Source organism: Columba livia, chromosome 27, assembly GCF_036013475.1.
Source record: "Columba livia isolate bColLiv1 breed racing homer chromosome 27, bColLiv1.pat.W.v2, whole genome shotgun sequence".
Classification (NCBI taxonomy): domain Eukaryota; kingdom Metazoa; phylum Chordata; class Aves; order Columbiformes; family Columbidae; genus Columba; species Columba livia.
In genome coordinates, this window is record NC_088628.1 from 270,694 (window position 1) to 286,582 (window position 15,889).

The 15,889-nt window shown below is 55.2% G+C and overlaps 1 long non-coding RNA gene across 1 annotated transcript; it reads left to right on the forward strand.

Moving 5' to 3' along the window:
• The first annotated feature begins 11,489 nt into the window (after positions 1-11,489).
• Positions 11,490-13,958, forward strand: LOC110360901 (uncharacterized). The gene is made up of 3 exons (XR_002417120.2): positions 11,490-11,641; positions 13,417-13,516; positions 13,620-13,958. It is a non-coding gene; the product is annotated as an uncharacterized LOC110360901 (long non-coding RNA).
• Positions 13,959-15,889: the final 1,931 nt, after the last annotated feature.

The window sequence follows — 15,889 nt, forward strand, 5'->3', positions numbered from 1 at the left end:
AGCTGAGTAGTGAATAATCCCCCTCCTTCGCCCCCTACCCGCGCAGGGTCACCGCGCTAGAACCAGCCACCATGGCACAAGCCGGCAGTGGATCTTCACTCCTCGGCACAGCCGGTGCCAGGTGCACGTCAGTGTCTGATGGGGGTTGTGTGACTTACCAGTGCCACCAGGAACTCGGTACCAAGATGGGGAACACAGTCAGGCATGAGCATCCTTCTACCTACCCCATCTTCCATTACATCCCACCAGGGTGGGGACCACGCTGCAGGACACAGATTCATGGTGTCACCTTCTCTGCACAACCCCTTTAGTCACCCTGAACCCCCTCCCTGGGAAGCCAGGACACCTGGAAATTTGATTTTTGGACAGTGGTTCCTGTAGCCACGTGGAAAAGGAAGCACTTTTCCTGGAGAAGTTGTTTTTTCCCTTGCAGGAAATGTATGGGGGTTTGCTTTTTTATTTTAAGAGAAATGTATAAGAAGGCAGGATTGTACAGTTTTGACGCGTGTCTGACACTGCTGTGGTTTGGAGCTCTGCAAGGAGTCACTAAGCATTTGTCTGTCCATGCTGCTGAGCTCCTTGGGGCAAGAACTGACATTCCCTGGCTCTAACCCCTTCTCAGGATGCTCCTGAACAGCAATGCCAGCTTCTGGCAATTCTATCTGCCTGCCCGTTCACATGAGCAGAGCACTTTGCTGGAGCCGACTGCGGTGTGCCCAGGCGGATGGCCTGGGCTGGGGCGGTTGGGCTTCCCCGACTTGTACCGCCCGCTCTCCCCTCGGTTTTCTCTGCCGATAAAACTTTATCTGAGATTGAGCCCTTGATCAATGGTGGCAGGATCCGCGTCCCATCAGCTGCGCGGGATGAGAGAGAGGTGGCCAGCGTGGCTGGACGGGGCCTCCTCGAGAGGACAATTCATCCTGGCTATCGGACACCAGCCGTCAGAGGGGACAAATGGCTCTCTGGAGGTGACGATCCTTCTCATCAATGTGATGCGGGTGACTGGTCTGGATTTAACACCTTGTTTTTGGGGAGCCAAAGCCCAAGCCTTGGCTGGGGAAAGCTGCTGCTGACCTGAACTGGTGGAGGTCCCCTCTGCCACTGCTCCCCTGATTCGAGGAGACAAGTGCCACCCAAGGGCTCAGCTGGTGGGGTTTTGAGTCCCAACAGTCCTGGACCAGGAGTGGGACTCTGCCACCCTCCTCCATGTCTGCCTGACACCTTTGACGTGTTTCACTAAGGCAGCAGATATCTTTGGTCACTCACGCATGGTTTGATCCGTCATCTGATGAGGCAAAGGAGAGATTTCCCGTCACCACTGGGCTCAGGGGTGTGTAGGTCACAAGGACCATAACGAGGGACCAGTGCAATTCCACCTCTCGCTCGAGCCATAATTTCTGTTTGAGCCAAGATACACTCGAGAGGAAGGTGCCCAGTGGCAACTTAGACTTCAAGTGATGCAGAACCCATCTCTAGTGCTGGATAATTGGCAATGATTAATTATCCGTGCTATTGAGAGCATCTGCCCTGTTCCCAGCTTGGATCCCAGCAGCACGTGTCCCGTGAGGCCTCTATCCCAGAGACACCATGTCAGTATTTGCAGTGTAAACCCATCTTCTCATGGACCTGCGAAGTGGCCTCGGGTCTGTGGTGTGGACGTCGGCCTCTGTTGAGCGATGGTCTGGTGGTGTCAGACAGAAGCCGAGGGGCATGTGGCCATGGGTCAGCTGGGAGGGGCACAGCAGGACGGCGTCCCCGTGCCATACATGTCCACAAGGGTGACACGGGGCTGGAGGCTCAGTAGGGGTGACAGGGACACCTGTCCCTCCCCTAATCAGGCTGCTGGTGCCAAATCTGTCATCCACAAAGCAAACCCAGGCTCCTGCCCCCTCCCAAATCCAGGCACCACACTCCATGGGATGCTCATCAGGTCTGGCCTCAATCACCGCCCCCCCCAAACAGCGCGGCATGGACGGACCCATCAAGTGAAAGGTGGAAAAAGGTAATTAATCTACAGAGAAAAAAGTGTTAATACCTCTAAGACACCAGGGACACTGGCTGTCAGCTTCCACCAATTAGTCACCTAAAACCCTGCCTGTATGATCTCTGTGGTACAGCTGAGTTGATTACTCTAATTAATTTTGCATTGATCTGCATGGATCCGCAGCACCAGGGCCTATCACGGGCAAAAGAGGAGATGGATGCGGGAGCCCTGCTGGAGCGCGGAGGGGGAGCGCGTCCCCTTCCCACAGCCCAGCTGGGACAGCCGTCTTGCTCCCCCGGTCCCAGGGCTCCCGTGGGCCGAGGTGACAGATCTGTCCCCAGAGTGGGGCGGGGGCAGGAGCAGAGACCCGTTTGGGGAGCACGGTGCCAGGGGTGGGATATCCCAGCAGGGCTTCTCTCATCCTCTTCTGCCCTCAGGGCTGTCCCTACACACATTCCCACACCCTTTGCTACTTTCTCCATCTCCTAAAGTGGAACTTTGGGTGTTTGGTTGTGGTTGTTTCGTTGTGGTTTTTCCCCAGCATTTGCCACCCCACATCCAGCAGACCCCGTGGGGCACAGGTGCTGCTCGTAACGACCCAGCGTCGCTGCCTTCCCGGTGCCTTGCCAGGGCCGGTCCCGCCCCTCGCGCGACCGAGTCCCGTCCATTGCATCTCTGCGTCTTGTCCAAACCACGAGGTTTATTCCAGCTCAGCTGGGCGCAGACTCCCCGTTTTGAGACCTTCCCCCCGTGTTTGATTTGGAGGACATTTTGTGATAGTGGAAAGACAAACATTTGTCATTTTCTAATATTGTTTTTTCTCACATTTTTCTCTCCCTTCCTGGTTAAAATTTGACCCAAATTCACAGATGTGCTCTGAACATCCTGCGAGCCCCAAACTCAGCCCCCCTCCCCTGGCTGGGCAGCTCTGGCAGGCTCCGCTTGGCGGACCCTCTCCTCCTATTTAGACACTGTTTTCTGCCCCCTCCAGCAGCCTCTCGCAGTGCTGCAGCACCAGGGGTTGCCGACTGCAGTGCTGGAGGTTTCACAGTTTATTTTCCCACCTCCCAGCATTCTGAGCATCCCTGTTCCACCTGGCCCTGGGTACCAGTGCCCACCCTCCAGCCCTGCCCTGACAGCACAGCCGATGGGCTGCAGGAACCCGGGAGGTTTGCTGGAGAAGCATGTCCTGGGAGGCAGGACAAACGGGTCTGCCACTGTCTTGTCCCCATGCAGCTCGCCCTGTCCCAGGGAGCTCCTGCTGCCTTTGATGTGGCTTTTCCTGGGGAGGCAGCAGCGGGTTTGCAGGAACGCCGCTGCTCTCGACAGCTCTTTGATCTGCTCTTAACACTTTGGGTGCACCGACGGCTGCACCGTCTCCTCCCCACACGGAGTTTGGCACAAAGATGCACAAATCCCTGCTCTGCATCGTCCTGGAGCCACGGACCAGCAGCCGGCACGAAACCACTCCTCGAGCGAACCCACCCTTGGGCCAAGGGCCAAACCCGTGGCTCCCCCTTAGCCCGCTGCCATCTCCGGTCACCCCAGCTGTCACCAGGGAGATCTTCTCGCTGTCTACAACTACCTGAAAGAAGGTTGTGTCGAGGGGGGGTCGGGCTCTTCTCCCAAGTAACAAGTGCCAGGATGAGAGGAAACAGCCTCAAGTTGCACCAGGGGAGGTTGTCGGGCACCCACCTTGCAGCACTGGGGCTGAGACACCACCTGGGCTTTCGGCAGGGCCGTATCCCCCTCCCCGAGCACCCAAGCTGCCCTGGAGCCTTCCTCCTCCCTCCTCCTCCTCCCCTCCCCCTTCAGCCGCAGCCATCTCCTGCACATCGCCTCGTGGCGCGGGGTCTCGGCCCACCCGGCGGAGCCGCCTCGAGCTGCCCGAAGCTCCCAGGAGGACGAGCCCTCATGCCGCTGCCCTTGGCCCCCCCGGCCCATCCCGCGCTGCCCGGCCCCGCAGCCGCCGCCTCCCTCTGCCCCGCCGTACCCGGAGGACGCCCGGGGGCACGGCAAGACCCCGCCAACCCACCCGAGCACAAGCAGAGAAAGAGATGCAAGGATGGAAAATTCCCCTTCATAATTAATAAATGAAGAATATTGTTGTTAATCGATGTAGCTGTGAAGAGAATATCGATCCCAGCCGCATGCTATTTTTTGTGCGGCTTAGATTTTTACACCTCATTTAGAGGCAGGTCTCTCTGGGGACCTCTTAACACCAAAAGATATTTGCAAGAGTCCAAAGTGAAGGGAAGAAAAGGGGGGAAAAAGATTAATTATTACCAAGGCTGGAGAATTATGTGTGTGTCCCATTGTGGCCAACTGCAGTACTGATTTGAATATTTGATTAATAGCAAATTATAGCCACAGTTGATAACTTATCTCTGTGCTGGCTATTTAGTAAACAAGTGGGAGCCATTAGAAACATTTTTAATATTAATCCCAGGAAATTATGTTTATGAAGGCAGCGGCTAACCCTTCGAGCTCTGAGCTCTGCGAGGAGGATGCTCCGCTCGCTTCCTGATCCTCTCCTTGGGCAGTATAAATCTCTTCATGCCTCAGTTTTCCTTCATCAAGACAAATAAATCCTGAATCGAAAGTGGCTGAAGCACCGGGTGAGGACCTTTGTTAGCACCAGACCTTTAACGAACTGCTGAGGAGATAGAAACACAGAATCATTTTGGTTGGAAAAACTCCTCAGGATCATGGAGTCCAACCATTCACCCCCCCCTGCACTGCCCCGTGTCCTGAGAACCTCACGTCCGTCTGTCCAGCCCTCCAGGGCTGGTGACTCCAGCACTGCCCTGGGCAGCCTGTTCCAATGCCCCACAGCCCTTTGGGGAAGAAATTGTTCCCAGATCCAGTCCTCCTCCAGCAAACCCCTCTGCAAGCAGTGATGGAGTTAACGTCACCATCTCTGCTGAAGGGTCTTATCAAGCCTTCCAAATAAACATTTGCCCCAAACCCCTCCTTCAGACTATAAAAAGGAGTGAAACAATGGATGCAAATAGAAATTGCACTTGCAGAGCACTAAGCACCATCACTTGGGTCCTGCCGGGAGGGGAAGCACCCACGGCCCGCTCCTCACTGCCGGCGGGGTGTTCGCTCCGGAGCCCGGCTGCACCCGGTACTTCAACCTGCGTAATCGTTATTTAAAGTTAAAATTACCACCGAGCTCTATTAGACTTTAAAATAAAAATTAGAGATTTTAAAAATAGATTTTCCCTAACGAGGAGCGTGACAGATGAGCGTATTGGAGCCTGCGTGAGCAGAGTGCTGCTAAGTGAAATGAAATGGCATTGGAGAGCGTCCCTCGCCCTCACCGCTGCTCTCCTCCCTCAAAAATCCATACGGGCGCTGTCCCCCCGGAGCGGCGCTGGGACGGGGCCAGGACACGTCCTTCCCTCCAGGTTAAAGTGAGTAAAAACATTCACTTCCACTCCAGACACAGACTTTTCCCTTCTCCTGAATCAAATGCAATGCCAGAGAGGCAAAGGGTCCATCGCATCCCCTCTAAATGTATCTGCACCCCCAGAGCAACACGTGTCCCCTCCACCATTCATTCCTAAACACCCCAAATTCTGGAGCAGAACTACGTTTAGATGGCAAATTTCTGTTCAAAATTCAACAAGGTTAAAATGCCTTTTTTTTTTCCCCCTAGGTGACCAAAATCACAAAACTTGAGCTGTGTGAGAGCAACAAGGTCAAACCTGGGGTGAGGAACCACACTCAGCTTTTGTTTGGTTTCTGCTGATGTTCTTGCTTAAAGCACGTTCCACCAATCAACGCGTGAGGCTTTCCCATCTGCTCCAAGCCGAAGCATTTTCATGAGGAACGTGGCAACCAAGTCTCTGCAATTCCAACAAAATACAATTGATGTTTTTCCCAGCTTCATTAAATGTGCTATTTTTACCTCGCAAGGTGCGATATCTGCCCGTCTCAGCAGTGAAGGGGCTGCGACATGTTTAAAGCAGCAGCTCTGACCATGAAGTTCTGTTTAGTTTCCTCCTTATCTTCCCAAGCACCTTATCAGCTGCTCTGATATCTGCCCTCCCCATCCCTCTCCTGTCAGCGAGCCGGAGGATGCCAGATGCAAAGATCCTTTTCCATCACACCCTCTGCATGGGCAATGTCGATCCAGCCTGGCCAGGAGTCAGTCCCATGGGTTTCTCCTGGGGTCTGCGGCGCAGGAGCGCTCGGCCAGGGTGAGGGTCTCCAGAGGTTCCTTCCAGCCCCATGTCTTGTGATGCCAACAAGCACAGAGAGGGTCCTCGCTCTGTGCCCCCTGCCCCTTCCAACTGCTGAGAAGGACAGGCTGCTCAAGGGTCCCCCGCTCCCACTGTCACCTTCGGTGCAGCCCCAGGAGCTGCACACAGTTGTCCTCAGCCCTCCACTTCCCACTGCCACGATGGCCCCAGCTCATCTATCCCCACCCCTGGGAGTCTCACGGCTTGGTTGCACTCCTCCAAACCTCACAAGTTCATACTATTATTGTATCTATCTATTAATCATCACAGAATCATTTTGGCTGGAAAAGCCCCTCAGGATCATGGAGTCCAACCATAACCCACCCTGTCCCTGCCCCGTGTCCTGAGAACCTCATGTCCGTCTGTCCAGCCCTCCAGGGCTGGCGACTCCAGCACTGCCCTGGGCAGCCTGTTCCAATGCCCCACAGCCCTTTGGGGAAGAAATTGTTCCCAGATCCAACCTCAACCTCCCCTGGGCAACTTGAGGCCGTTTCCTCTTGTCCAGAGCATTGTGGTCCCCAAGGCCGGCATGAACCCACTGTGAAGAGCCACCCCCAGGAACTGCTAATGATTCCCTCTCCCTCCAACTGAAATGTCACCAGTGACCCGAGCCTGCAAGGTCTCTGCTCCCTCCTGGGAGCAGGCGGGTGCCCCCGCCAGCTCAGAGGGGGTGACCAGGGCGTGTGCTGGAAGGGGACAGTGCAGCTGGTGGTGGGGTTGGTGGTGCTGAGGGAGGTAGCTTGGGGCTCCAGCATGAGGTTAGCACTGAATCCGCAAAAATCACCGTACCTTGAAAAGTGCTCAATACGCCTATTGATCAGTCCTTTCGCCTTGATCAGTTTGCTGGTGTGTGCTGCCGCAGTGCTGCTTTCGGGAAGGGCGGGAGCGGATGAGGAGGGGGCAGGGAGGCGAGAGCACGCTTGCGCCAGAGAAGCTCCAACATCCCACGGCCAACTTCGTGTTCTCCTGCTCAGGGTCATCCGCCTTCTGCGAGGCCAGGCTGGGTTCCAGCCTTGACGTGGGCTCAGGAGGTGTTTTTGAGGCAGGAGGGTGGAAGAGCACTCCAAACCCTCCTCTCTCCTGTCCAGCAGCTGTCTCACCAAAGCCTCCTTAGATGCCTAAAATTGGGTGTCAAGACCAGAAAAGCCAAGACCAGAAGCCAAGAGCCAAAGGAGGGAGAGGTAGATGTGATCTCCGTCCTGCCTTGGAGCACACTGAGGGCACCCAAGTGAGTGTGGGGAGTTGTGGGGCACCCATTCCTGCTCCCTGGAGGGCCCTGGTCTCTCTAGGGCAGTTGCCACATAGGAGCAGATATGGGTTGGAGTGTCCTATCCTGCCCAAGAACCTGTGCATGGCAGGACCAAGTGCCAGTCAGATACCCAGAGGCATCAGAAGTGTGTGGTGGGTCGGAGCAGAACAGGGAAGGTGCGTTGGCATCAGAGATGCCCTTTGGCTCAGGCGCATGGGGGTGTGATCGCACACCCACAGGGTCAGGACAGCTTTGGGTGTCTAAACATGGACACCCATGGACACCCATTTGGGATGGCTGGGGCACCATCCCCATCACCTGAACACCCGCAGCAGCCTTAGGGACATCTCCTGGGAGGCGTTTGCAGAGGCAGCTCCATTTTTGTTGAGAGGACTGGTGAGACGCACTGGTCTGGAGAGTGGAGGGAAGTCAAAACCCACCCCCAAAGGTCGCGAAGTTAATTTCCAGCTCGTGTCCCCCTCTCACACCTTGCTGATTAATAATTGAAGAAAATGTATTCCTTTTTCTTCTGGCTTGGCATAAATGAAAAATAACCACGGCATCCATAGTCAGCCCCGGGGAGAGAGCGGCCGTGTGGCTGGAAGGTGCTGAGCTGGCTCTGCAGCAAGGCCCCGCAGCCCCTCTGAGGTGTCCTGGAGCAGAGGGACAATGGGACAGCGATGGGGCTCTTGGGGAGAGGCTGTCATTGGCTTGGAGTTTCTCCCATTGATATCAGCACTAGAAGGCGTCTAGTGCTGAGACCTGAGAGCAGCCAGAGAAGCTGGACTGGGAGCTGCAGGGAAAGCCTGAGGTGTTCCCAGCACCCAGATCCTCCATCCTTCCTGCTCCCAGGTCCTCCACCCCTCCTGCTCCCAGATCCTCCATCTCTCCTGCTCCCAGGTCCTCCTCCCCTCCTGCTTGTTGTGTGTGTAGGGCCAGTGCTTTAAACGTAAAAACACAATTGCGTTTTCTTTAATCTGAGCAACAGGGCCGTGGTCCAGGGAGGCTTAAAAATGCGATTGGCAGGGCGGAGCGTGGAGGATAAATCAGGATTGCTCACGAGCTGGCTGGATGGGGCCGCGCAGGTGCTGGGGCTGCTGCTGCTGTGATGGATGCTCCAGGAACGCCCAAGCAAGACGCAGGCGTCCCTGGCCACATCCAGCTTCTCCATATTCATCTCCCAGTTGTTGTGGGTGCGTGCATCTTGTCTGTAACCTTACATCTGGGGGCGAGTGAGGGGGTGGGTGTGCGGCACTTCCACATGCACACGTAATTATGCAGATCCCCGTTAAGGTGGAGCTTAATTTTGCCCTTCCAGCATCAGCTGGAGCTCTTTGTTCAGAAGATGGAGTTGTGCAGGTACAGAGAGGATGGGCGGGAGAGAGACCTTGAGGCTGAAGAGCTGCTGGAGAGCCAGATGCTGTCACCGACACCCCCAGCACCCTCCCACTGGGGCTGGGACCTGCAGGGCTGCGGGTGCATGGGCTCATCGCCCCAAAATACTCTGGGGAGCCTGTCCTGGAGCTGGAAGGGATGCAGAGGATGCAGCCATGCCCAGGCAGACCCTGGGGGCCGGGTTGCTCTGATTTCTGGCAGCTGCCCGCTATCTCCCTCCCCTTTTGGTTAAATAAAGCTTTGGGCTGTGATGAAGCCCATTAAAGTCAGAGGCAAAGGTGTGGGATTGAAATGTAGGACAGCAGCCGCTGCAGAATGTGGTTGCGTGGGATCGATGGGAAATCAATACCCAGCTCTGCTGCGCGGGTTTCGCCCGGCCCTGCTGCCGCCGCAGCCCCGGGTGCTCCCAGCACCCCCCGGGACGGTCCCTGGTGAGACCCCCAGCCGGGCACCCCCCCACAGCCCCTCGCAAAGGAGGAAGGGGGATGGCGTCTGGCGCGCTGGTTGGAACCAATGCTGAGCCGCTAGGGCGGGCGAAAGGCAAAGCTCTGTGTGTTCTGGGGGGCTTGGACCATCCCCCAGCCTGTGCAAATAAGGACTAGAGCTGACATGAGTTCAGCCCTCGAGGTGGATCACCTTTGGAAGGCAGCAAAAAATTCTGAGGTCCCTCCATGCCCTGAATACGGACCCACTTTCACAGACTCTTTTTCACTACCCTGTAGCCACAGTAACAGAAGAGCATTTCAAAAAATAAAAGCCTCAGCTTAGAGTCATAGAATGTCCTGAGCTGGGGACCCACAGGAATCATCGAGTCCAACACCTGTCCCTGCATATGACAACCCCAAAATTCACTGGTTCCCTGGATCACTATTGTACTGTTAGTGTGAAGTGTCTATTAGACTCCTTTCTTTTACAAATTTAATTCCAACTTGGATGTGGATAACTATAGTAGTTTCACCAATGCTGAAGTTCCTATTCATGAATGTACTTGCTTCTAAATGTTCTCAGCATCATGAATTTAAAAGCAATCTAAATATTCTGCATAATAGGGGCTCTAAAATTTCATACTAGTGGACACGCGAGCATTGAATGTAAATTTTTGTGGAACGTTATTAAAAGATTTCTAGACAAAAGCCACCATTTTCTGTTGAGATCAGGCATTGTTCTTCTAGCAGATATATATCAAGATTGTTAATGCCTGGACTCGATGATCTTAAAGGTCTTTTCCAACCAAAATGATTCGAGGGTTCTGCGGTGCTGGGGCTGAGCCGAGCACTGGGTGCCTGGGACGGGGACTGGAGTCCCTCCCTGAGCCCCCACCGCCGGGTCCCCACGGCTGCTCTGGGCAGGCGCTGGGGAACCTGCCCCAACCTGCAAAGGGGGTTCGGAACCAGGTGGTCATAGAGTCGTTTTGGTTAGAAGAGACCCTCGAGATCATGGAGTCCAACCATAACCCACCCCGGAACTGCCCCGTGTCCTGAGAACCTCCTGTCCATCTGTCCAGCCCTCCAGGGCTGGTGACTCCAGCACTGCCCTGGGCAGCCTGTTCCAATGTCCCACAGCCCTTTGGGGAGGAAGTTGTTCTTAATCTCCCCAGGACCCGTCCTGTCCCAGTCTGCCTAGCACGGCGCCCGGTCTGCGTGGAAGGAAACTGCACATCCCTCCAACACTGCACGCCGGTGCCCAGCGTCCATCCAGCTGTGGCAGGAGAAGGAAGCATCCTCCAAGCCGTCGTCATCGGCCAGAGCAGCCCGACGGGGAGACAGAGACACAAAGGGATCTATCAGAAATGATAGTTTAATTGGAGGGAGGTGAGCACAGCACTATTTAACCACCGCTGCGCATTGACGGATTGATCCACATCTAGTTACACCGTGTTTGTGACATTCAGAGGGCTCCCAGCCAGCGGCTGCCAGCCCCGTGGTTTTGGCTGGATGGAGACCGGCACAGCTGGGGCTGCTCCTGGCAGCAACAAGTTGGGGACAGGGCTGCTGACACCCCAGTGCCGCCTGCAGCACTCAGTGGTGACACCCACCCCATGGTGACACTCACACCATGGGTGTCATCCTGATGCCCTCCGTCATAGCAAGGGTGCCCACCCAGTGTACTGCTGTCACCCACCCTGTGCACAAACACCCTGCGATTACCTGACCCCCAAAGACCCCATCATGCAGTCCCCCTCCCCAGACGTCTCCTTAGGCCTCCTGAGGTGTCACCCGTGTCCCTCCTCAGGAGAGGGGACAGCTGGGGAGTGCTGGGCATGGGAAGGGATCTGCAGAAGCACCACCGAACCATCAGTTTTATCATCCCAGCTCACGTGAACACAGTGAAAACATGACATGATCAATCAGGGCTGAACATTAATTATGATTACACCCTGGGATCTTGATTACGATTGATTAATTGATTCCTAGGCCCCTTGCAGCAGCAGCCCCTCCATAGGAATTGCGCGGTGGTAAGAGGGTTGGGCTGGATGTAGGTGAGATTCGGGGATGGGGGCTCAGGGGCTGCTTGAGAGGAGAGAGAGGATGTTGCTTATGAGAAAAGAGGGGGAAAAGCGAATGTCCCCTCCCCGCTATGCCCGTGTGCTGATGTCACAGCACTGGCTGCACGACGTCACCTCCCCTGTGCAGCAGAGAGGGGACAAAGCCAGCGGGGACCCCAAGCACCGCGCAGCAGCTGGGGACACGGATGAGATCTGAGAGTGGATCGCAGGGTGGGATCCTGCCGAGCCGTGGGCTGATGAAACCTCTTTGTCACAGGGTCTGTACACCCCCTGTGACCCCCGCTGCTGATTCCCATTGACCTGTTACCAAAATGGATGCTGGCCGCACCAAGCCCCACTGCAGCAGGGAGGAGAGACGGGTCTGCAGCACCTCATTGCAAATTCTCCATCGTTCAGCCCTGCAGGAGATGCCCCCAGGTTGTGCCCGCTTGGCACGTCCAGCAGCACTTCCCAACCCAGTCTGAATAGCAGAAAAAGACGCCGCCATGCCGGGTCTGTACTGGGCGTGCTGGGACGAGGGACCCTGCTCCAGGCGTCAAGGGGACATCCCTGCAGGGCTGCGGTCCAGCATCCTCCCCCTCACCTCGGCATTGGATTCAACCTTCCAGCTTGGCATAGCATCAAATCACCCAAAACAGTGGTTTGGGAGCTCCAGGCTGGCATGTCACAGGGTTCCGATCCGCTCTGAGCACCGTCAGCCCTGGGTACGGCACGAGCACGGACAGAAGGAGCAAAGCCATGAGCTCGCTGGGCTCCTGCGAGGGCTCTTCAGCCCAGGCCACGGGCTGCGCCCACCCCTCGGGGACCAGGCACCTGCTCAGCCATCCCTCCCAACAAAACAGAGACATCGGGAGTGCTGGACACGGGGTGCGGTGCCGAACCCGCCGCTTCTGGGCAGCCAGGCTGCCCGAGCGCTGCGAAACCAACTGATTTCAAACAAACTGTATTAATAGGGTATTGATAAACAGAGCGGAGTGGTACTGGAGGGAAACAAACGGAAAAAGCTTCCGAGTGAATCTCCAGAGGAGACTTTTCCAAAGGTTAAAAAAAAAAATGGAAGAGGAAAAAAACCCCACACTGGACAATTAATTTATTTTGACGGTAATTTTTCTGGCTGCCATTTAAGGCGGGCGCTTGGGAAGTGCTGGGCTATTGACGCACAGACCAAGGCAACGGCAGGACCCCCATCCCCTGCCCCTCTGCAGCGGCTGTGAGTGCCGGGCTGGTGATTTATTTAGTATCCATGAATACTGAGTGAAATCAGAATAATGGGGCACTTAGCTGTGTTACTGAGAAATCACTATCGTGATGCAATTTACCTCAATTAATTAAGCCTTTTTTGTTACCATTATTCCTTGTTTTACATTTTGTTTTAAATTTCCAACGATTGGGCACGTTGTGGTGGAGGCGGATAGCTCTGGCTAGAGCCACGCAGCGAGGGGCCATAAATACCCGGCACGCTGTTCTCCCGCTGTCCCAGTCCCGCACAGCCCGTGATCCCATCGCCCTTCCCAAAATTCAGCAAATAGCACCTAACCCCAACCTGCAGCTCTGCTGGCTGGTTTGATATTGCAGTGGATTTAACGTGATGCTGGTTTTGGGTTGGAAAAGACCTTTAAGATCAGGGAGTCCAATCATTCCCCACCCATGTCCCTGCCCCGTGTCCCGAGAACCTCCTGTCCGTCTGTCCAGCCCTCCAGGGCTGGTGACTCCAGCACTGCCCTGGGCAGCCTGTTCCAATGCCCCACAGCCCTTTGGGGAAGAAATTGTTCCCAGATCCAGTCTCGGCTCTGGGATCTCCATGGGCTCCTCCCCAGGGTGGGCACCTCAGGGAGAAGAGTTTAACGTCAAGCTTGGCCAGGACCTCCCCGTGCACCCCACCAGCTCCGGCCCAGATCTGTGCATGCGATGAGTCCCTTCTGCACTTTTGGATCCCATACAAAGGGAGCTGAGGCCCCACCATGGGACACCAGCGTCGGTGACTCTCAGGACCATGGGGCTTACAGGTGTTTCCATCCTCCCACACCTCCAGCTCAGCACCCTGGGACCTGCTCAGCATCACGGTGTCTCTTCCCTGCATCGTCCCTGGTCGCCAGCCACGCAGAGCCAGGGGACGCACCACCCATTTGCAGGTAAATGCACCGTTTTCTGCTGCGGACCAGCTGGGAGTTTTTCTTCTGACTCTCCAGGTGATACCATTTAACCACCCATGGTTTTTATCCCCCATCATCACAGGCATTGCCACGGCAGAACTCCTGCACCAAACGTGTGTGGCCTCTGCGTTAGGCCGGTGCTATCTCTTTAACAGAAGGGAGAGAAAATATTGGTGCCGTGGACCCCCCTGGGAATAAATTCATACTGCCGTATTGATTCGATTTTTTTTCTCCTTTTGCCTGATACCTACGGCCTCCTGGGTAACGAAGATTAAGCTTCAAGCCCTTCTGATATTACTTTGAAATGCAGAAACCTTCAGAAAAAGAGACTACATCTTCTCTCTTCTCGGAAAAAAGGCAAATATCTTCGGGGATGGGCCAGTGCTTGTCTATTTTGTCCTTTGCCCGCCTCCGGAGCCATCAGGACACACATGTGCACACTCACAAACGCACACGTGCCCGCGCACCCGTGTGCCCTGCGCGGAGCTGCCCGGCTCCTCTTGCTCCCTCTTGCTGTGGATCACATTAAAGATTCAAGGACTCACTTGATTTAACTGGTGTTAAACTGCAGCAGGGAGCTCGGGTGAGCGCCGAGCCAGCCACCTTAATATCAGACCAATTAATTATCAGCCCTGCTATGACGAAGGCTGCTGAAATGTGGGCTGAGAGATCTCAGAGTGCAAGCAAAGAGCTCTCATTTCCCCGGTCCGCAATCGCTGGAGGCAGCCCGGCCCCCGATCTCGGTTACACGGGCATAAATGTGGAGAAGTTCCAGTTATTTAATTGGTGTCGCTTGGGAATTGCTGGCAATGCTGGAGAGCAGCATCCAGCCCTTTGGATGGGACCCGCGTCCTTCCTGCCAGCGATTTAACCGCCCGACCCCAGCAATTATTCAGCTGGGTGACGGCAACGGCTGGAGGCTTCACTGTGCACGGAGCTGCAGGCAGAAATGTAGGAAATCTGGGAGAGAACAGGTAAAACGGAGACATGGGGAACAGTAGCTGGAGGGCCCTGGGCCCATAGGGAGGTCAGGGCTGGAGATGGAGATGAGGAAGGGGGGATGAAGATGCTGCAGGAGGAGGTTTTGGGATGGAGCGGCATGTGAAACAGCCACATTAGGGGCGTGGGGACAGGGACAGGGACAGAGCCAGAGCCAGAGCCAGAGACAGAGCCAGAGCCAGAGACAGAGACAGAGACAGAGACAGAGATGAGACAGAGACAGAGACAGAGACAGAGACAGAGACAGAGAGACAATGCAGTGAGTTCTGACACGACCACAGCTTGTTTTCCAGGCTTTTATACTGTGTTGAGTTGGTCACTGTGTCCCCTGAGCAAAGGGCAGCTGGAAAATCCCAAGCAGTGGAGGTTTTTGCACAAGCCTAGCCTTGCCTGCAGGTCTGGGACCCACCAAGTCAAGTCTTCATCACCTGAGCTTAGCTGAGCTCCTCCTTGGTCTCCGCCACACACTCCCCACAAAAGCATGTCCTTCAAGCTTCGTTGTGTCCCCCAAATGCTGCCTCGTGTCCCTTTCTTTGACACCAGGGTCCTGGATCAGCCCAGGCTCCTCCTTGCCAGTTTCACTTGTAACCCTGGCGTTTCTACCCAGCAAACGAGGCTCCTCTCATAACCAAGGTTGCTCCTTTCATCTCCCCAAGCATCCTGTGGCTCTGAATGTGTCCTTTAAACCCAGCTTTGCTGCCTGCCCTGGTACAGAGGGGGATTTCCCGGCCCCTGGCCCAGTCTGGAAGGCTGCCTGGGTTCTGTGTCCCTGCGGGGGTTTTAATCTTCCCTTCCAAAGCGCTGGAGATCTGGAGGAGACTCATCACCTGAGCTCCAACCTCTGAATGTGCCCACCTCCCCGTCTGCTTCGAACGGGCGGCTCTGGACACCTCATGAGCCCGTCCTGGGCAAACCTCTCTGCGGAGGACCTTGTCGTTGAGCGTGGGATGTGCCCAGCGGAGCCACGTTCACCACGTGTGGCCGTGGATCACCACGCTGCAAAGCCAGCCTGGATTTTGAAGCAGGGACTTTTTCTCTCCAAACCCTCCCAGCTTGCGAATGCAGTGATATTCTGATTCTTTATTTTTCTATCAATAAACACTATTGTCCTTTTTTTTACAAACCCTTCAGCAATTAAAAACAAAACAACAACAACAAAAAAAAAGAAGAAGAGGAAGAAGAAGACAAAGGGAGTTGATGTTTGACTGCTGGGCTATCACTTAAGTCCTTGTTCCTGTTTACTCAGGACTTATTAGAGCTCATTCAATGCCTATAGCATGGCTGGATCAATACCTGCTGGGAGCAAGAGAGATTCCGCTTGGCCACTGTAGCCCATGTTGCAGAATTGATCTG